At 40.2% G+C, this 21,923-nt stretch overlaps 1 long non-coding RNA gene across 1 annotated transcript in view; it reads left to right on the top strand.

Moving 5' to 3' along the window:
- LOC147996816 (uncharacterized) overlaps positions 1 to 10,205 on the top strand; it is a 53,316-nt gene extending 43,111 nt beyond the window's left edge. Inside the window, exons 2-3 of the long non-coding RNA XR_015651664.1 lie at positions 4,963 to 5,720; positions 8,713 to 10,205. This is a non-coding gene — a long non-coding RNA (uncharacterized LOC147996816). The remainder of the gene's footprint in view (positions 1 to 4,962; positions 5,721 to 8,712) is intronic.
- Positions 10,206 to 21,923: the final 11,718 nt, after the last annotated feature.

The raw sequence follows: 21,923 nt of genomic DNA, 5'->3' as shown, positions 1-21,923 counted from the left end.
CATAGAGGGAGGTAAGCGCTGTCAGACCCTTAAAGGACACCTAGGGACAGCTCTCAGAGAAATGCCCTGGGTGTGAAGGAAGGTGACTTGAACTAAGCTTGGTGAAGGCAGGAGACTCAATTACAGGATGAAAGCCATGTAGTAAGAGAGAATAAGGCATCATTCAAGGAATTAGAAGGTGCCATCAGTAGGACAACAAGAGCACGCAATGAGGACAGATGCAGCCACTGATTGTGGTCAGCTCATATCAGTTTCTGGGTCAAGTAGAACATTTTATTTAGGGGTGAAGTTTGGGTTTATGCGGTCAACTTTCACTTCTTATGTGTGTTATTTTTGTTTTATTTTGTTCCTTGTTTATTTTTTGCTATTGTTGTTTGGTTTGGTTTGGTTTTGAGTCAGGGTCTTTCTATATAACTAAACTGACCTTGAATTCATCCACTACTTTTGTAACCTGAGTGCTGGTTTTACAGATTTATGTAACCACAGAGTTTGCTTTTGAGACCACGTTAGATGGGTAAATGACATTGCTCATCTTGGTCAAGTTCAATATCAGGGCAACAAGCTGATGAGCTCTTTCCACAGGTAGGGGTCACCCAGCTTTCCACTCACCAAGAGTGCATAGGGATAGAAGCCCTTTAGTAGGCAGAAACAAGAGCCCATGTCACCCTTCCCTTTCTTCATAGTTTGGAATTTTATCTCCCTTCATCCAAGTAGCTCTCTGTTACAATTCTTGATGAAGAGACTTCCTGGTGACAATTTTTCCTATTCTGTTTATTCAAAAATACCTTTTGGGGCTGGGAGCCCTGCTCAGTAATAAGGCATTGTTTCTTTTTTAATGCTCTGGGCTTCATTCTCAACACATGAGGAAAAAAACTTTTTCTTAATTATTATTGCTTCATTTTTGAAAAACAAGTTTAGTAATCATCATCATCATTATCATCATCATTATTATTATTGCTGTCAATAAGAAATTTACTTATTTCAAAGAAATCCAAATGCTGGCATTGTCCAGAAAGTTTTAACAGGTTTATTTATAATTGTTATAAAGTTGAGCTGTTGAAATGTATCCACTGAAACATTTTGCTTACATTAGTGCTTTATATATTGCATTTATATTAAAATATCACATAGAAATGAAAGTAGAAAAGGTGCCAATATCTGATTCTGTCCCATATGTTTCCACTGGCAATAACATACTTAGTATCTTTTGACCCCATGGAAAAAGTAGCTGACATTCAGAACTACTTATAGCAAGAAGAGGAAAACCTTTTTTTGATAATGAAGTGTTTCCCCTCACAGTGGACTCTTCTTAAGCACGTTCTTTGCTTGTGAGTTGAGGCGTGCCAGCTGGATATCTTCTGGCATAATTGTTACACATTTCGCATGGATGGCACACAGGTTGATATCTTCAAAAAGGCCAGCTGGACAGACCTCACTTGCCTCCTGCAAAGCACCAATAGCTGCACTCTGGAGGCGCAGATCTGTTTTGAAGATCTGAGCAATTTCTCACACCAGACGCTGAAAGGGGAGCTTGCGAATCAGAAACTCAGTGGACTTCTGACAGTGTCTGATTTCACGGAGTGAGTGCCACTGTACCAAGTCTGTAACGATGAGGTTTCTTCACCCCTCTAGTAGAGGGCGCACTCGTGTGAGTACCTTTTGTAGCTAGTTGTTTTACCACAGGTGGATTTGCAGACTGTCTCCTTTGTACAATCTGTGGCACGAGCACTTCCTTACTTACTCATCTTTTCCTTTGGCTGGAGCTTGGCAAATGAGAGGCATCGCTGGCGTTAGCGATCAGTGGCAGCGCTGCTGCTTAGTATTAAACACTTTGTCCTTGAACTTTTAAACGCTCTTTCTTTGTCTTCTGCCTCACATGGTCTCTGAGCAAATGACAGTAATAATTTTTACCGTTTTCATGTTAGACAGTGTGCATCTACTTTACCACGACTTTTAAAAACTTACGTTAGTTAGTTACATAAATTCTGCAGTACGTAGTTCCTAGATAACCTCTTCACACACCTTTAGTTGTGGTTACTTCCTCACCACTCTTGTCCTTCCACCCCCTTTCCTGCTTCATTCCTCGTGACTTTTAAGGTTTGGTTATGATGTGGTTTTGGGATATCTTGCTCAGAAGATTTCAAAATTTTTCAAAAGTTTTGGACCTGATTTTTTTTAAAATCAAATCTGTAAGAAAATAAAGGGACAAAGAATTTTTTTTGAATATCTTCTATGCCACAACTTTTCACTTTAGAGAATAGATGTGTGTGTATTGAACTCTTCTATGTTCATGGCTCAGTGAGGCTCTGCTTAGTTTTGCCTAAATTTTTCATTGCGATTTAGTTAGGATAATTCATGCTGTATTGCCTTCAATTACTCTAATATGTTCTGTTGGATAGAGATTGATAGAGGCAATGTGGAAACAAGAGAAATAATAAACCAACTTCACTGGGAACAGATTGTCCTTTAACAGTGAGGGTGATAGCCTCTCCTCAGAGTAAGGATAGTGCATGTGTGCCATAGGGGGATTGTGGTTGTATGGGCAGAGGGATTTCTTGAGGTGGTAGACTCTATCTGCAGCTTTGTTCTCCTGCAGCTTCAAGCCTGTACTTACCAATGGAGGTTGATGTGGCCTGGACAGGGGTAGAATTGGAAAGATGGGGGAAGTGGAATGGGTGATGGGGGGCCATATAGGAAAGGTTGGGGGATGGGGTAGGAAGTAAGGGGTGTTATTCCCAGGAGCAAGGCGATTCCTTAATTTATGAGCCACCCCAGCCTTTAGACTTCCTTGTCAGGAACCTGTTAGAGGCTAACAACTTGCAGAAGGTATTGCTGTGTCCTTACCTTAGGAGGCCGGACAAAATATTGGACTTCCTCATCAGGAGCTTCCTGGAGCCCAGCAGCCAGCCAGTGTTAGTAGCTGTCTTAGTTAGAGTATCTATTTCTGTGAAGAGACACCTTGATCATGGCCAGTCTTATAAAGGAAAACATTTATTTGGGGCTGGCTTACAGTTTCGGAGGTTTACTCCACTATTGTCATGGCTGGAAGCCTGGCAGCACACAGGCAGAGGTAGTGTAGGAGAGGTAGTTGAGAGTTCTATATCTGGATCTTCAAGCAACAAGAGAGACAGTGAGCCACTGAGCCTGGTCTTGAACTTCTGAGACCTCAATGCCCACCCCTAAGACATACCCCCTCCAACAAGAACATACCTAATCCATCAAGGCCTCATCTCCTAATTGTCTCAGTCCCTGAGTTCTATGGGGGCCATTTCCATACAAACCACCACAGTTACTAATAACATTCCTGCCCCAGTTCCTTTCCTTAGCATTTTGCCATTAGCCCTTTATTTTCCTTACAGGATCTTATAATTTAATCTCTTATACTTAGTTTTTAATTTACAGGCCGCAATTTTTAAATTTAACATTTGAGCTCCATAAATTTCTATTTTTTTAAAAAAAAGATTGATTGATTGATGGATTGATTGATTTTGTATTTTGCCTGCATGTATACCTGGATACCAGAAGAGAGCACCAGATTTCATTACAGATGGTTATGAACCACCATGTGTTTGCTGGGAATTTCAGTCAGGAACTTTTCTAACAGCCAGTGCTCCTAACCTCTCATCTATCCCTTCAGCCCCAAATTTCTAGTGTTTTAATCTTTCTGTTTTTCTGTTGAGATATTACATCTGTTCGTTCATTTTCTCTTTCTTTTTTTTCTAAGCTTTTAAATACAGTTTAAACATCTTTTCTGGTTGGTTTTTGTCTTTTTGATAAGACAAGGAATATTTGAAAAAGAATATTTTTCCTTTTCGATTTATTTATTTGTTTGTTTATTCATTCACTTTATACCCCCATTATTGCCCCCTCCTTCTGATGTTCCTTCCCAAAATCTTCCCAACCTTCCTTGCCTTCTAATCTGAGAGGGAGGAGGAAGGACCTCCTAGATATTCCCCAACCCTGGCACATCAAATCCCTGTAGGGATAGATGTATCCTATTCCTGTGAGGCCAGACAAGGCAGCCCAGTCACAGAAACAGGATCCACAGACATGTAGCAGCATTAGGAACAGCACTTGCTCTGCTTCAGTTGTTGAAGCACATGAAGACTGAGATGCACATCTGCTACCTACGTAGCCTGAGGACTCGGTCCAGCTTGTTTATGCTCCTTGGTTGGTGGTTTAGTCTTTGAGAACCCCTAAGGGTCTGGGTTAGTTGACTCTCCTGTAGAGTTCCTATCCCCACTGGGACCTTTCATCCTTCCCACAGACTCTACAAGCTCCATCCAATGTTTGTCTGTGGGCCTCTGTGTTTGTTTCACTGAGCTGCTGGGTGGAGCCTCTTAGAGGAGAGATATGCTAGGCTCCTATCTACAAGTATAACAGAGTATCATTTGTAGTATCAGGATTGGTGCTTGCCCTTTGGATAGCTCTCATGTTGGGCCAGTTATCGGCTGGCCATCCCCTCAGTCTCTGCTCCTTTTTCGTCCGTGCATTTCTTGTAGACCCCTATAGATCACTGGGAACCTTCCCCATTCCAAGTCTCTGACATGTCTTAGAAGTGCCCCCCAACCCTGCCAACCACCAATTTCTGTTCATTCTCCTGGCCCTCTGGCCCCATCTCCAGTCTCTTCCCCACACTTGGTACTGAACACCCCCCTCCTCTCCCCTCCCTATCATCTCTCCCATCCATTTTCCTCTCTCCATTTGCCACCTATGACTATTTTATTCCCCTTCTAAATGAAATTCAAGCATTCTTGCTTGGTCCTTTCTTCTTGTTTAGCTCTTTTGGGTCTGTGGAATGTAGCACGGGTATCCCGTACATTTTGGGCTAATAACCGCTTATAAGAGAACACCAAATGCTCAGGCACTAAGATCAACAGTGCTTCTGAAGCAGAAATCATGAAGGAACACTTCTTCCTGGGTTGCTCCCCACGACTTACCATGCTTTTCTGTATATCCTAGGACATGGAGCCTCATGATGCTGAAATGCTTCTGTAAGGCAGAGGATACTGAATCGGACAAAATGGCAGTCTACAGATTGGAAAGGATCTTCACCAACTCTATATCTTAAAAAGGGATAATATATAAATAAATCAAGAAGCTAGACACCAAGAAACTGAATAATCTAATTTAAAAATTAAGGTACAGAGCCAAACAGAGAATTTTTAACAGAGGACTCTCTGATGGGCAGAAGCACTTAAAGAAATGTTCAACATCCTTAGTCATCAAAGAAATGCAAATCAAAATGACCCTGAAAGTCTCTCTTACACCCATCAGAATGGCTAAGCTCAAAAATCTCAAGGGACAGCACATGCTGTCGAGAATGTGGAGCAAGAGGAACACTACTCCATTGCTGGTGGAATGGCAAATTTGTACAACCCCTCTGGAAATCAGTCTGGTGGTTTAAAAGAAAGCTGGAAATAGTTCTACCTGAAAACCCAGCAATATTATTTCTGGGCATACACTCAAAAGATGCTCCACTATAACACAAGCACACGTGCTCCCTATGTTCATAGCAGCTTTTTTAGTAATAACCAAAAGCTGGAAACAATCCAGATGCCCCTCAACTGAAGAATGAATATAGAAAATGTGGTTCAATTAAACAATGGAATACTAGTCCACTACTAAAAATGAGGACATCATGAATTTTGCAGACGAATGGATGGAACTAGAAACTATCATTCTGAGTGAGGGACCCCAAACTCAAAAGGACATGAATGGTATGTACTCACTTAGAAATGAAAAAAATAAAAGAAATTGTAATTGAAAATAATGCCTCAGTAAGATTGGTCTGTGGGCAGGTTTCTAGGGCATTTTCTTGATTAATAAGTGATGTGGGAGTGCCCAATTCACTGTGGGCAATGGCACTTCTGGGTAGATTGTCCTGGGTTATATAAAGAGCAGGCTGGGTAAGCCATGGGGAGCAAGCCAGTAAGTAGTGTTCATGTATCCTTCAGTCTCTGCTTCCAGGTGCCTCCCTGACATCCCTGAGTGATGGACTTTTACCCGAAAGTGTAAAATGAAATAAACCTATTCCTCCCCAAGTTGCTTTTGGTCAGTAGAAACGCTGAGTGAGACAATAGCTGTGCTAGGGCCTGTTTATTCTGACCACCTTACCTGCTCATTTTTTCCTGTCTCTTTATTAAACTTTTAATATACACTGGACATCATGGGCATTGCTGCTATTTTGGAATTATACTGATGTTTTTTAAAAAAAGGTCTGGATGCCTTTAAGAAATATCTTATTATTATGCATGCATATGGTGTGTGTGTGTGTGTGTGTGTGTGTGTGTGTGTGTGTGTGTGTGTAAGTGCTCAGTACCATGGCACACATGTGCAGGTCAGAGAACAATTTTCTGGAGTCAGTCATCTTGCGTCCCTAAGAAGGTTCCAGAGATCAAAGGATTACCAGGGTTGAACAGTAAGGAGACAGCTCTCTGGCCTCAGGTGTGAATGTTGTTTTGATTTATAGTTTAGTAATAGCTAAATATGACAAACCACAAAATTTAAAGCTTTGTTAAGATGGGTACTAACCTGTCAGTAACGAACATAGAGTACAGGACCAGAACAAGGCCTCTAAATTGTGTGATTACTTAAATCTAATACCTGTGTTGTTGTTGTTGCTATTATTATTATTATTATTATTATTATTATTATTATTATTATTATTATTATTATTTAGGACCTTACTGTGTACCTTAAGCTTTCTTGCTTTTGCTTGTTCATACTGGCCTTAAAGCTGAGCAGTGGCACATTAATTGGTGTTTGGGGATTTTGAACTAAGGGGTGCTCTGCACATTGCTTAGTAGCATCCCTAACCTCTCCTTAGTAAGTATGAGCAGAAGCCTCATGGTTATAACAGCCTCAGACAAGTCTAAATATTGTTAATGTCCCTTGGGGGATGAAACTGCCCTTAGAACCACTGAGATAGCATTGCCTTGAATTAACCACTATTTAGCTAATTAGCTACCATTAGCTACTATTAAGCACTTTGGGTCATGCTTAAAGTATCAGCTCTTTGAATGCTTAGGGCCTAACTATTTTCAACGTTTAGAACTTTGAAATCTCCTACAATTTCCCCCATCTTTGTTTCTCGTGGTCTTTGTTCGGTTTCGTTTTGTACAAAATATTTTGGCAGATATCCATGAAAATTCTTGGATTTTTCTCTGTCAGTCTGTCTTCTCGTATATCCACCATGAAAATCTATCCTTCTTAGCATCGTAGAATTCAATTTTCTTTCCAGGATCTGATCCTGTTTTTAGAGTTTATAAAATGCCCCAAACAGGAATATTGGATAAATGGAGAGTTCTCTCCTTGTGCTTCTTTTCTTTTGACCACAGTGCGATGTTGTTTGCTTTTTGTGACTGAAACTTCATTTCAGGTTTTATCTGCTTTAAAGTTACATTTATTTATTTTTACCTCTCTCTCTCTCTCTCTCTCTCTCTCTCTCTCTCTCACACACACACACACACACACACACACACACAGAGAGAGAGAGAGAGAGAGAGAGAGAGAGAGAGAGCACAAGTGTGTGCCATAGTTCACCTGTGGAGGTCAGTAACAGGAGTCAGAGAATAACTTGAAGTTGTCTCCTCCCTCCATCTGGGTCCTCAGGATCAAACTCAGATTGTCAGGCTTCCTGGCAAGAGCCTTTATCAGCTAAGCCATTTACCAGCCCCTTTTACTTATTCATGGATATGTTTATTGTGGGAGGCGAGCCTGATTATCATTACCTTGTCAAGAGATTATGACAAATTGCTGTCTCTTCACTCTACAGGAATATTGTTCAACTGATTATGAGTTTTCAGAGAACACAGTTACTATCAGGTCTAAGAAGGCAGGGATGGGGAGCAGAACATGAAAACAAAGCTATTCTTTGCAATGACATTTGAGTCCTGGTTAATCATTACTAAGTGGTGATCACTGCAGGATATAACAGATCACCTGGTGCTCAGGACCCTTTCTGTTATTTCAATCTGAAATGACTCCCACAGGGAACAGCTTGTTGCCTGGCTGTTTGTGATATTTAATCTTCACTGTCAACTTGACTGTATTTAGAATCACCATAGGAACATACCTCTCAATCAGGTCTATGAACCTATTTCCAGAGGAGTTTAATTAAAGAGGGAAGACCTCCATGAATGTGGACATCACCCTATGTGCTATGATCTAGGGTTGACTGAAAGAGATCTAGTGGGCTGAGTGCCACTCTATACTTTTTGAGTGCAGGGACAATGTGACTGACCACACCTGTTCTTGCCATCATACTTTCTCTGCTATGGCAGTCTGTATATTCAAACTTAATTAAAACTTCCTCTTCTGTCAATATGTTGCTTTTATCAGGTATTTTTTTTACAAGAAGAACGTAACCAGTACAGTGATGGTGCTGAGAAAGCTTTAGGAGATCTGCTTCATTGGCAGAAATAGGTCACTAGGAGAGTGTCTTTGAAGATTGTTGTCTGGCCACTGGTGCCCACAGTCCTCTCTGCTTCTTGGTCCTCTAACACATGCTCCTGCCTCCAGAGGCCACTATGCCATGCCTTCTCAGCCATGATTGACTGAAACCACCTGAGACTGTGTCCCAAATAACCATCTATTCGTCCCTTGAGTTGTTCTTGTAGAGTGTATTGCCATTAATATGCTTTCCTCAAATGATAACCCATGATAAGACATATAGAAAGTTAATCTTTTACTTTCTCCTTTTTTTTCCAGCTGAGTTTTCCAGGCCTAACTATGGATGTTACGGTGTCTTCATTTCCTATTCACAAATGTGCTTTGGATATAAGAAGTATCAGAGATACCTTGTGCCTCGTGTCAATTTATTTTTAGATTGACTAAGTAAATTTCCTTCAGAAAAAGATGTCCTAGAAAGATGAGGGTTGTGGGTTCTGTTCTTAAGGCAGTCACCAATAGCCTTTGATCTGATGACTGACTCATGCCTTCTCTGCCCTCATGTCCTTAGGGACATCATTGCTAATGCTGTTGCTACCAGTTCTCACACCAGTGAGAATGGCTAAGATTAAAAACTCAGATGACAGCAGATGCTGGCGAGGATGCGGAGAAAGAGGAACACTCCTCCATTGTTGGTGGGATTGCAGACTGGTACAACCATTCTGGAAATCAGTCTGGAGGTTCCTCAGAAAATTGGACATTGAACTGCCTGAGGATCCAGCTGTACCTCTCTTGGGCATATACCCACAAGACGCCCCAACATATAAAAAAGACACGTCCTCCACTATGTTCATTGCAGCCTTATTTATAATAGCCAGAAGCTGGAAAGAACCCAGATGCCCTTCAACAGAGGAATGGATACAGAAAATGTGGTACATCTACACAATGGAATATTACTCAGCTATCAAAAACAATGACTTTATGAAATTCGTAGGCAAATGGTTGGAACTGGAAAATATCATCCTGAGTGAGGTAACCCAATCACAGAAAAACACACATGGTATGCACTCATTTGTAAGTGGCTATTAGATCAAACGCTTGAATTACCCTAGATGCCTAGAACAAATGAAACTCAAGATGGATGATCAACGTGTGAATGCTTCACTCCTTCTTTAAAAGGGGAATAAGAATGCCCGTGGCAGGGAATAGAGAGGCAAAGATTAAAACAGACACAGAAGGAACACCCATTCAGAGCCTGCCCCACATGTGGCCCACACATATACAGCCATCCAATTAGACAAGATGGATGAAGCAAAGAAGTGCAGGCCGACAGGAGCTGGATGTAGATTGCTCCTGAGAAACACAGCCAGAATACAGCAAATACAGAGGCGAATGCCAGCAGCAAACCACTGAACTGAGAACGGGACCCCCATTGAAGGAATCAGAGAAAGAACTGGAAGAGCTTGAAGGGGCTCGAGACCCCATATGTACAACAATGCCAAGCAACCAGATCTTCCAGGGACTAAGCCACTACCTAAAGACTATACATGGACTGACCCTGGACTCTGACCTAATAGGTAGCAATGAATATTCTAGTAAGATCACCAGTGGAAGGGGAAGTCCTTGGTCCTGCTAAGACTGAACCCCCAGTGAACTAGACTGTTGGGGGGAGGGCGGCAATGGGGGGAGGATGGGGAGGGGAACACCCAGAAAGAAGGAGAGGGGGAGGGATTAGGGGGATGTTTGCCCGGAAACCGGGAAAAGGAATAACACTCGAAATGTATATAAGAAATACTCAAGTTAATAAAAAAAAAAAGGAAAGAAAAAGAGTATCAGAACATAGCATGCATTTGCCTTTGTAAAGAGGGTGATCAGAGTTTAAGGGAATGTTGTGCTATGTTTCATGCTAGGAATTAAGTGTATAAGCAGATATAATTGTGTGTGTGTATATGTGTGTGTGTATGTGTGTGTGTGTGCATATGAGTGTGTGCTGTATTTCATCTCTATGACTGAACACATAAGCAGATTTAGCTGTGAATATGAGTGTGCTGTGTGTTTGTATGTATGTGCACAAATATGCATTTCCTGGCAAAACAAAAATTGTGTGGGGCTCAATATGTAAAGGTACTTTCCACTAAGCTTGACAATCTTCATTTGGTCCCTAGGACCCATGTACCATGACACATGCATACTTGACCCCACACATTAAACAAATAAATACAGTAACATAAAATATTAAAAAAAAACATGTACACATAGCATTGTGGAATCATTACTGACAGTTTGTGAAGAACAAGACTATGAAGGTCATGTAACACTGAGTAAACCTGTTGTGTCACCTGATCCTCACAAAGGTTGTGTGCTAGTCTTTCACTTAGGCCTATGTAATTTGTTAACATGTTCATCTATTAAAACTATGTCTTAGCGTATTTTCCTTTCTTGCTTTTAGCAAGAAAATATATTTTCAGATCTTCAAGCTCTTATGGAAATGGAGATATAGTGGTACAATAGTATAAAGATACTTAAAACTACTTGAGTAATTATGTGTACCCCCATCTCCCTATACTTTGTTAATTTGCCCATGTAAGCATCTAATCATCTCTGATAATAACATTGGTGAGCTAAGAGGAGATAGCCAATAAAGTCAGAGGAAGAAGAAGACTCATTGTCTTTGGAGTCCAGTCCTCCAGAAGGAAACAGCTGATACATTGCCCAAGCCTCCTGCAGTTTAACTCCTGAGTTATTTCCCCAAGTGCTTCCAGTAGGATCAAGTCTGTAACTCTCCCAGGCAGCCATCAGCTAGTCCAAACCAATCTTCAATGCCCAGGGATAGATTTATTGAGCTGGCAATACTTTCTCACTCTTCTTTTCAGTGATGATTTATTTAACCCTTCCAACTAATTTAAATTTAATAATATTAAAAAAAGAACATTGCACATTGTTTTACTGAAGCAAGATTCATCATCTATAAAAAAACCACTGTAGTCTTCAAGATTAGTGCAAAAGTGGCAATAACTGTTGCTGAATTTAATTAAAAACAACAAATCATTTGGTCAGTGGTAATGGATGCTCTGCACAGTCCATTGGCTACATGGTGATATAAGGTACCAGTGTTTTAATCTTAAAACATTTGACTAGACAAGATCATTGGGTAGATGGCTCCACTTTCTCTTTATCCAACATAGTGTCATTTGATAAAACGACGATTCTTCTATGACACTGGGACCATGAAAGTGTACTGGTCAGAGAAGAAATGTACTGTGTTTTCCTTTAAGTGGAGAGTTTGAAAGAAGAATAAGGGGGAAGGCCAAACATGATAAAACAGTTCATTTTCTGGCTAAAGGTCAATACCATGACAGGCATTGTTTCCAATCAGCTTTGTTTCCTAACACTTCCATACCTGGGTAAAATAGGCTGAAGTGTATTGAGATTTACTATTGATGAAACATCAGTTTCCTAATATTTGGAATTTCCAAAAGACACTGTTCCTTCCTCCTTGGATCCTCCTCCCACCCCAATCTGGCTCAGTGGCAATTTACAACATGGTTATCTTCAGAATTGGAGAATGAGACAAGCACATGATGAATGAGAGTGTTTATTCATTCATCTACAAGAAATGCTCATGAAGGGATGCTTTCTTTAGAAATGTGCAAGATTTTTAGATTTTTCATATTCTTTCCCTTTTCTTTCCTTTTTAGTTTTCTTTCCTTCCTTCCTTGCTTTAGTTCTTTCTTCTCTCTTTCTTTCCTTTCTTTTTATAGACAGGATCTCACTGTGTACCTTTGGCTGTCCTGGAGTTTACCATGTATACCACGCTGGCCACAAATTTATAGATACCTGACTCCCTCTGCCTCCTCAGTGCTGGGATTAAAGGTCTGTGTCACCATAGTCAGTTTTAAATTATTTCCGTAAATAGGCGTTCTTGTTTCTACTTACCTGCAAGAAATACCTGGATATATCCTAGGAATCACAGGATATGCATGTGTTTGATTAATTTTTAAAATATAAATTAGATTTTATACCACCAATACTTGCTGTGTTTTATTGATTTAGTGTGTGTGTGTGTGTGTGTGTGTGTGTGTATGTGTATGTGTGTTTGTGTGTACATGGAAGCCAAAGATAAATGTTAGATGATTTCTTCAACCAATATGTTTAACCCCCAGGACTGAACTCAAGTCTTCATACTTGCACAGTAAGACTTTACCAACTAAGACTCTTCTGCTGCTACTCTTCCTTCTCTTCCTTTTTCTTCTTTTTGTCTCATGTTTTTCAGTACAGGGCTTCCTATTTTAGCAAAGGCTGGCTTCTAACTTACCCTCCTGTCTTAGCCTTCTGAGTGAAAAAAATCAAGTATGCAGTACCACTTTTGGCATGAAGCATGTGTACCATATATTTTTCATGGAAAAGTTTGGCTAAGGAGGTTTAGGCTCCTGTAGATGATGTGTGCACATAGTCACTTTCTGCAGCAAGTCCTGGCTCACTGGAAGTAGGATATGATTTTCTGACTATAGATTCAAACAGAGTTGGATAGTAGACATAGTTTCAAAGCCCAATGTGTGGCTCACAGACACTTTTTCTTGGAGCGCATCTTTCACTTTACCTGTCTTTCTTCCTGTGGCTTCAGATCTTCAGTTTGAAGATTAATCTTCAGTTTGATAAAAGATTAATTCTCAATGCTTTGATATCATGGTATATAACTGTCTTTCAATTCCAGATGAATATATAATAATAGAATCAGGGATGGCATGTCTTGTAAGACTTCTGTACCTAGAACTAAGGTTTACAGAGAAAAGGAACATAATGGTAGGGTACACCACACCTGTGATTCCAGCACTCCGGAACAGAAGCAGAAGTATCCTGAATTTTAGGTCATCCTGGACAATAAAGGATTTTAGACCTACTCTAAAAAGTAAAAAGAAGGAAGCCAGCAAGGCAGCAAGCCTGAAAACCTGAAAGCCTGAAAACCAACAAGGCCGTCTGCTTTCAAGACAAAGTTGACACTTGTTCTTTGTCAGGTCAGATTTTGATTCAAGATCAGAAGTCTTTTCAAACTTAGAATTGGAGTCAATTTTTAAAACTCTCTCCTTTTTGTTTTCTGCAAACACACATACACACATATACACATGCACACATATATGAAATATATCTTTCAAATAATGTTTATTTAAAAGGCTTAAAACTGAAATGAGAAAATGTGAATTTTGCCAGCCCAGTCATTGACTTTGTGATGGTGGAATTTTCCTATGAGGAGGTCTTGGTGTGTGCCTGTGAAGGAATAGGGAGCGTGGCTGTGCAGAAGCTGAGTGTTTATCTAGAAACAGAGCCCACCCCCCACTCTTTTTTGGAGCTGTAACTTAGGTGGTGAACTACAGCAGATCCCCTGAGCAGTACTGAGATTTACAGTTTGACTTCTGGTGGCCAATATCTCAGATTCATGGACCCTCTGTATGCAGACCATGGCCATACCTGGTATTTCTAGATTAAGAATGTTAATTTTTTGGTAGCTCATGTCCTGACATTCTGCTTATAACTATTGCTGAGTGCAGAATTCAGAGACTGGAACATACTGCATGATGGCTTAAAGCCAGAGAAGAAGGAACATCGGCACAGATGGACTTCAGCCAGATGGAGCTGTGGAGAAAGGCCTTCACTGGGGAGTAGGATTGAGCTTCAGGTAAGTAAGACTTCTTAATAATCAGGTTTTTGTAGACATAACTGTAGCTCACAAACCACTGCAACAAACAACACAGATGTAACATGTAGGTTTCTTATCTGGTTGTTTTCCCCCACTGCTACCTTGAAAATCATACCAAGAGAACAGTTGCAACCAGGCCACTGATCTTGATACAATTAACTGTTCAAATTGTGTGTGTGTGTGTGTGTGTGTGTGTGTGTGTGTGTGTGTGTGTGTTGTATGTCATGTGTGGCACCTGGCCCTTTGTTATAGGACATGAAAACCAAACATCTGATGAGACAATCATTGAATGACTCTGAATGAGAGGACAGAGAAGTTCCCAGTGGCTCTGAGCACCTTGATGAGAGTGAGTATAAACTTTGGGTAGGGGAAAATGATTTCATAGACCTGGGTTTGTTAGGCTTTGACATCTATTGAAAATAAAACTCAGTTCATATACATGGGTGCTAGGGTTCTTTTTCCTTCTATTTTATTTCTTTCAGTACTGGAAACTATTCATAGTCACTTGCTACTACTGAACAAAGTTTATAGAATATCCTATTAACTCCTTTTGCTACTCTTCAAAATAGGGCAAGAGATATTAACACCTCAACATGTGGAAGACAGTCTCTGCTGTGGAATGTTCAGCTGTCATTTATCCAATGATGAATACTGTAATGTGTGTGTGTGTGTGTGTGTGTGTGTGTGTGTGTGTGTGTGTGTGTGTGAAGAGTGCATGATGGATATTGAAGATGCTCACAGTTCAGTGGAAGAGTAAGAAGACCAAATTCACACAGTCATGCCTCAGTGCCGCAGAGCAGTGCAGAATGTTCCTAGGTTTGGATTTAACCTCACCAGTTTTAGAGCTGGAAACTCCATTCTCTTGACCATCTCTCAGTTTGCTCCTCCCACAGCACTTATTTGAACCTATACTGAAAGAAACCTAGTTTTGTTTTGACTAAGTATAAAGTTTTATAAACACCATTGTACAGCAGAACCAAGGCTCCTAGTTCATCCAGTCTGCAGTTTTCAAATTTTTCATTTGAAAACATAATCACTATACTGGTGGTCAGTTTTGTCAACTTGGGTGGGTTATAAAGTTATTTGAACACTGTTTCTTGGTGTGAACCCCAGGTGTTTTCAGGTAAAATTAGCATTGGGATTGGTAGACTGAAAACATAGCCATCTTTAGTGTGAGAGGATAACATTTAGTCTGAAGAGGGACCTCACAGAACAAAAGGGGAGGTGGGAGCAAGTCACTGTTTTTACTTACCTTGTTGCCTTTGCTTGGGCATTATGCTTAATGTTATTAATATATTTAATTCCTTAATGTTCTTAAACTCTTGAACTCTAAATTATACCAACTGATTTTTCCTGGAAGTCCAGTTTGCAGATGACAGATCATGAAGTTATTTTTATCATTCTTCCTCTATCTATGAATGTATGTATGTATGTACCTATGTATGTATGAATGCATGTATGTACTTATGTACCTATGTACCTCTCTGTCTATCTGTCTATCTACTGTTTATTCTGAGTGAAAGTTGAGAGAAGAAATTACACATTCAAAGTGGAAAAATAAATTTTTAAGACTGATTAACATATTAGAACATAGAAAATTATGCCAAGTTTGGATCCATATCCAGACCCAAATTATAATTTATCTTGTGATAAGGGTTTTCCCAGAGTAAAAGGAAGGCAACATAGCATAATTAGTGTTAGAATTTGTGTTCATCTGTATGCCAGACCACCTAATAAGAATGTACATTGTGATAGAAGGGTGACAAAGAGGCTAAAATGTATAGGGGAGCTACTGAAAGGTATATTATATATATAAGTAGTTTACTGTACTTGGAGCCGAGACTTTGCACATGAATCCATTGACCAATGCTGGCACAAGCAAACATTTCTTGTTGACAAAAAGCCTCAACTTCTGTTTTTTTGCATAAGGAGATAATGATATAGGTCTCTTGTTGGTTGGATGTGAATCCTAAGATGCTCGGAGAGGTGACCTCACCTAGTGGCAGTATACCAAATAATCCATAGGGTAATAACCCTTCCTGTGTGTTGTTATAAGGATTCTAGAAGCACAAGGGACCCAGTGGGGCCCAGGAACCACCGAAGGGAGTGCAGTCCATCAAGCTGGCAAAACCTAGGATCATTTTGGAAAGTTTTTCCCTGAGTGATGGGAGGATAGCCTGATCACCTTGTAGCATAGCTCAAGTAGTCTCACAGGAGACAAAACTGGAAATCTATGGTGTGCAGTGGCAGGCTGGGGACTCTGTGACTGTGAGTTCTAACTCAACCATAAGCAAAGATGACCACGGAATCCCAATCCGTTGTTCATGACAATCCTCATATGGCTTATGGTAACCCTTAGAGAGATTATGATATTGGGGCTTATGTAATCTTACCAATAGTAGTAGGTACCTAAAATAGTACCACAAGGAGCATAGCTAGATGAAGCAATTGCTTACTTTTCCTTTCTCTGGTATATGCAGCTGTCATCTTTTAGATGAACAAAATCGGTATCAAATAGAGGATATTCCTACTTAAAAGCTATGATAAAATTCTCAAAATGTATATTCTTTAATTAATCAGTTAATTATTTTTTCATATATTACATCTTGACTGTAGTTTCCCTTCCCTCCTTTCCTCTGAGTCCCTCTCCTTAATCTTCCTTTTCTCACAAATCTACTCTCCCTCTTTTAAGAAAACAAACAAACAAACATAATCTCATTGTTAATTCCTTGAAACCCCTGTGCATCCTAGAAAATATATTTGACTTCATTGTGGGTGGGGGGACACTCTAAAGTGTCACAAGAAAAAGAACTAGTTAGCAGAATTATCACAGGGGTTGGGGGTTGAGGTTGGGGGTAGTTTACTATACCCTGACTAATTCCCTTACATTGACTTCTGGGAACACATAGCTCTTTCTCAGTCACCTTGGCTGAAAGCCTGTCTGGAAGGGAACTGTAAAATCATGGTGGCCCAGATAAAGGGTCAAAATGTTGTCCAGAACTAAGAAGCCGTTCTTTGACGTGGAAACAGGAAGACTCTTTCCCACTTCATGTTTTACTGTAGTCTCCACTGCCATCTGAACTCCCTGCACCCAGTACAGTTAAGCATCCACCAAAGACTATTTATACCCCTAAAGCCATCCATCCTATGACATCACCCCTGACGGGAGCCCCTCAGAGCTGCCAGCCCTAACCCTGGAAACTCCAGTCAAGAAGCAACCAGAGGACTTTGCTGGTAATTCCTGTTCCCTGCAGATAACAAGATGACTTACAAATCAAATAAACCCTTTCTTCCCCAATTTGCTTTTGGATCATTGTGCTTTATCATAACAATAGTAACCTTAACTTAGAGAGCTGGACACAAGGGACCAATGTTGCCTCACATATGTGCCTTTTACCACCATGAATCTCCTGAACTGGACAAACCATAGTGCCTCATTTACTGAGAAACACCAGGTTATAACTGATTAATGTAGTTTACCATCCATACCTACAAGTCCATGCAAACTGTAGTAGTACTAGGAAACTTGTACCTAGTACTAGGTTTTCCTAACTGTGTAAAATTGAAGGACATCATAGACTTACATAGACCAGACTGTCTTGTAATGATTATAGAAACACTCCCCAACAAGGACAACAAATTCTCAGGCTTCAGCCCAACATCATTTCCCCAGGGAGCATCACCACTGGAACCTTAATGATGTTTGGGAATTTCAGATGCTCAAGCAGTGCCAAAGGCTCTTTTAAGTGGCTAGAAGGAAAGAAAGAAAAAGGACATGAACATGAGCAAATACTCACAGGTACTCTAGGGACCTTAAAAGAGCCCAAGCAGTAACTGAGAAGTTACGTGAAGCTTTTCACCTTTTCATTCCCATCAACCCAGAAACAGCAAATGCACCCTGCAATCATTGTTGGTCAGGTCCTGGGAGACATCTAATACAAATTACAGAAGTTATAGTGCTTCTCGGGAATGGATAGCAACCAACTATTAGAGGTTGCAAGAGAGTTTTTCATCCATTGTGATCAAAATGTCAGATAAGAAGCAGTCTGAAAAAAAATGGAAAGGCAGATATGCTTAGGGTCATCCTGGTGGAAGGATCAAGACATTCCCAGAGAGGTACCCCATTAAGTCAAGATCAGAAAAGTAGCTGTAGTCAAGGACTGTTTTGCCTGGATATGAGATTGGGGCAGAACCAATGTGCCTTCTGCCTACAAGGACACTGGAAGAATGAATGCACCCAATATTCAGAGAATTATCACACTGTTTCTGATCATAGTATTATCACACAATTCCTTAATGGAAAGGGAGAGGCTGGGAGATTAAACTATAGCACTGACCAACGTGCAACTACAGGAGACCTGTCTCAGTTACTCTTATATTGCTGTGATAAAACAGCACAGCCAAGGAAACTTGTCAAAGCAAGTGCTTAATTTACCTTACACATTCCAAAAGCTAGAACCCATGATGACAAAATCAAGGTACAGCAGAGAGCTCACTCCTACACCCACAACCACATATAGGAGAGTGGCTGTGCTGTACGCAGCATCAGGCTTCATGGTTTCTTGTTCTCCCGAGTCTTTTTAATTCACTCACCTTGTATTTTTTTTAATAGCTATTATAAGGAGGTATAATAAGCAGCTATTCACAGACACCTGGGTAGTTCCTGTACCTGCCCAGGGTATCTAGGCACCCAAGGCTGGGTGATTCACAGACCACACTCCTCTGAATTGGTACCAGTAGTACTGATTTCTTTTCCTAATGCCTCTCATTGGAAGCACTCTGTCCTCTTTACCTCCCTGGACTACTTAGCTGGAGACCTACTTGGTGTATGTCTGAAAAGAATGTTCCCCAGCTAGTGTACTCCATTTTCCTTCTTAGTGGCTTAGGTCAGACCATTTATGCATTTAGAGAGAAGCTGTACCTTCTGTTCATGTGCTCATCTTAAATATCTTGTGAAGTGCTATGTCCCAGATGGTACCATGGATGCTTTGGGGAAACCATTGCACTTATTTCCACCCCTGCCTCTGGGTACTCACTACTAATGAATCATGGACTGTCATATTCTTATCTTGGTCTTCAGGGAACACAGTCCTCTAAGCCCCAGCCCAGCCACATAATATCACATTGGGTCCAGAGGCATCTCAGCATGGGTCCCTGTTCCTTCATCTCAATAAGTTGATTTTTCTCCCTTCGGTTTCGCCATACCCACTGTTGGCTGGTAGTGATTGCATTACCACTGTCAGATTGGAAGTGATTGAAGCAGTTGATGAAAAGAAAGCTCACATTCTAGGTAGAGAAGCAGGAAAAAAATGTTCAAAAAACAAACACCCTGTTGAACTGAGAGAAGCAAACTCCAGAAGGGAATCAAGATTTCCTCCCTTTCCTGGTGAGTGTTTCCATTATTCCATTAAGGTTTAATATTCATTCAGATTACATTTACTAAGTAGTACACCATAAATCTTTTGTTATATATTAAATGTAAACTGAAAGGATTGTAAACATATGTATTGTTAATTATAAATATCGATAAATAATGGCATAATAGATGCAGAGGTCTTATTCAGATGCATCACGTTCATTTTACAGTACACACATATTTTCACATGGTAGGATAGCTCTTTGTCTCTGAATATGTGAATAACTTAACTTGCAATGATCTTTTCACATGTTTAATAAAAATATGTTTAAAAAGTAATTACTAACAATCACATGACAGAGTCAATAATAAGCTGTGTTGAGTTAGTGAAATTAATATGTTACCTTTAAGCTAAGCCTCAGGGAACATTTTAGAACAAGGGTAGAAGACAGCTACATTCTTTGCTAAAATGTCATAAGAAAGATCTCTAGCTCAGATGCGAATCTCTTATCTTCTGAAACCCTTAGAGCTGAGTCTCCACATTTCACATAGGTCTCAGAACTACTGTCTTTTAGGATGGTCCATTAAGCTCTACATGTATCATCCAATTTTCTTCCTTTCCCAAAGGCCCAGAATGTTTCATTCTCCTCTAAAGAAAACCCCAGAGTGTCAAGTCTGACATAACAACTTCTGTTGTAGTTAGTTATTTTTCTGTTGCTATGCTAAAAGACTGTGACCAAGGAAAAATAAAACAAAGTGTGTAATTTGGCTTATGGTTGCAGAGGGTTAGGCCCCATGATGGCAGAGACCTCACATTTTGATCCACAACTATAAAGATAGATGATATATATATATATATATATATATCATCTATCTGTATATATATACAGAGACAAGACAGAGATAACACATACTGGAGTTTGTACAATTTGATACCTCAAATCTTGCCCCCTCCTCAACAAGAATATCTCTCCTAATCCTTCCCAAACAGTTCCACAACTAGAACCAGATATTCAAATATGTGAGCTTCCGAAGGCCATTCTAATTAATATAACCGCAGGTTTCTGAAGATGACTTTATTGATTTAGCTGATAGAAAAGTATGAAGAATAATCAGAAAGACAGGACTCCATTTTGAACTCTAGAAGCTTATGCTTCAAATACCTATAAGGGATGGCTGACTTTATGGTAGACACCATGGCAGAACTTTCAGTGGGGTCTAAACACATAGGCCCTCCTCTGTAGGAAGGGACCACTATTGTGGTAACTATAGGGACCCAAGAACATTGACTCTGTTACTGCCTTGATAGTGCAATTTAGGTGACCATTAAGTCATTCATAAATTTTTATATCACATTGACTGTTCTATGTCTTAAATGGGTCAGCATGTATTGGGAAAGCTGAAGGCCCAAGGAACACTTGTAAGGTCAAGGAATACTAACTCCAGGGAAGCCAGAAGTCAAAACCAAGATTCTCATGGTTCTTCAAGGAAAATTGTGATGTCTCTACCATCTCTTAAAGATATCATAACAGGGACCGAAGCTTTTGTTCAAGATTCCTGGAGTAGGAGCTGAAGACAATCCTCTTAGAGTTGCCCAAATATACAGTCAACAGTTGTAAAACTAAAACCAGGAACAAGTTCTACACCCAAGAAACAGCATTTCATCCCATCTGAGGCACAAATTGGGATCCAGTAGCACCTGGAAGGACTGCCAAAGCATAGCATCCTCTAACCCTGCCAATAGCCTTAGAATGCACTTCTACCAGTCCAGTAGCTGTGAACAAGAGCCAGTTCAGCATCTACAAGCAGTAATCAAGCCAGCGTAAAAGTGGTTCCAATGTTTAAACTCTCTTTGCTCCCATCGCCCCTGAGAATACCTTCTGTATATTCTGCTCTATCCCAGCTCTACCAACTTGGCACCAAATATGAAATTTCCTCAGGGAAGCCAGTTTTGGTAGAATCCAAATACTTAACATTTCTGTCTGAATAAAGTCTCTTTAGGAGACCACAAAGAAGAAAAGTTTGGTCCTTTGGTATGGAAATGGCTTTAGCTAAAGGCTTTTGAAGAGATCAAGTATGCCTTCCCTTCCCAATGTGGCCACTCTGAACTTACAGACATACTGAAATCCTTCTTTAAAGTACAAACTGTACTGTTCTTGCAGTGGCAGTCTTGACCCAAATGTTGGGGTCATGGCGTGGTTCAGTGGCATACTTCTTCAAACAACATTCCTATGTTGCCCAAGGATGGCCATCCAGTCTGTGGGAACTCATGGCATGGTAATGTAAGAGGCTGAAAGATTAACTATGAGACAAGAATTCATGGTCTGAATGTAGTACTCATATTGACATTAAAGGACTACAAGGGACAACAATGATTAATCGATATCAGGAACTGTTATATGAACATCTGGAAGTAATGGAGACCCTAAACCAGATGATCAAACTGTCTATTGGGTCTGGTTTGTCATGAGTAAAAGTCAT

The sequence above is a fragment of the Rattus norvegicus genome, chromosome 1 (genome assembly GCF_021556685.1).
Source record: "Rattus norvegicus strain SHRSP/BbbUtx chromosome 1, alternate assembly SHRSP_T2T, whole genome shotgun sequence".
In the NCBI taxonomy this organism is placed as follows: Eukaryota; Metazoa; Chordata; class Mammalia; order Rodentia; family Muridae; genus Rattus; species Rattus norvegicus.
The sequence above is the reverse complement of the archived record's forward strand: the minus strand, read 5'-3'. Positions and strand labels throughout refer to the sequence as shown.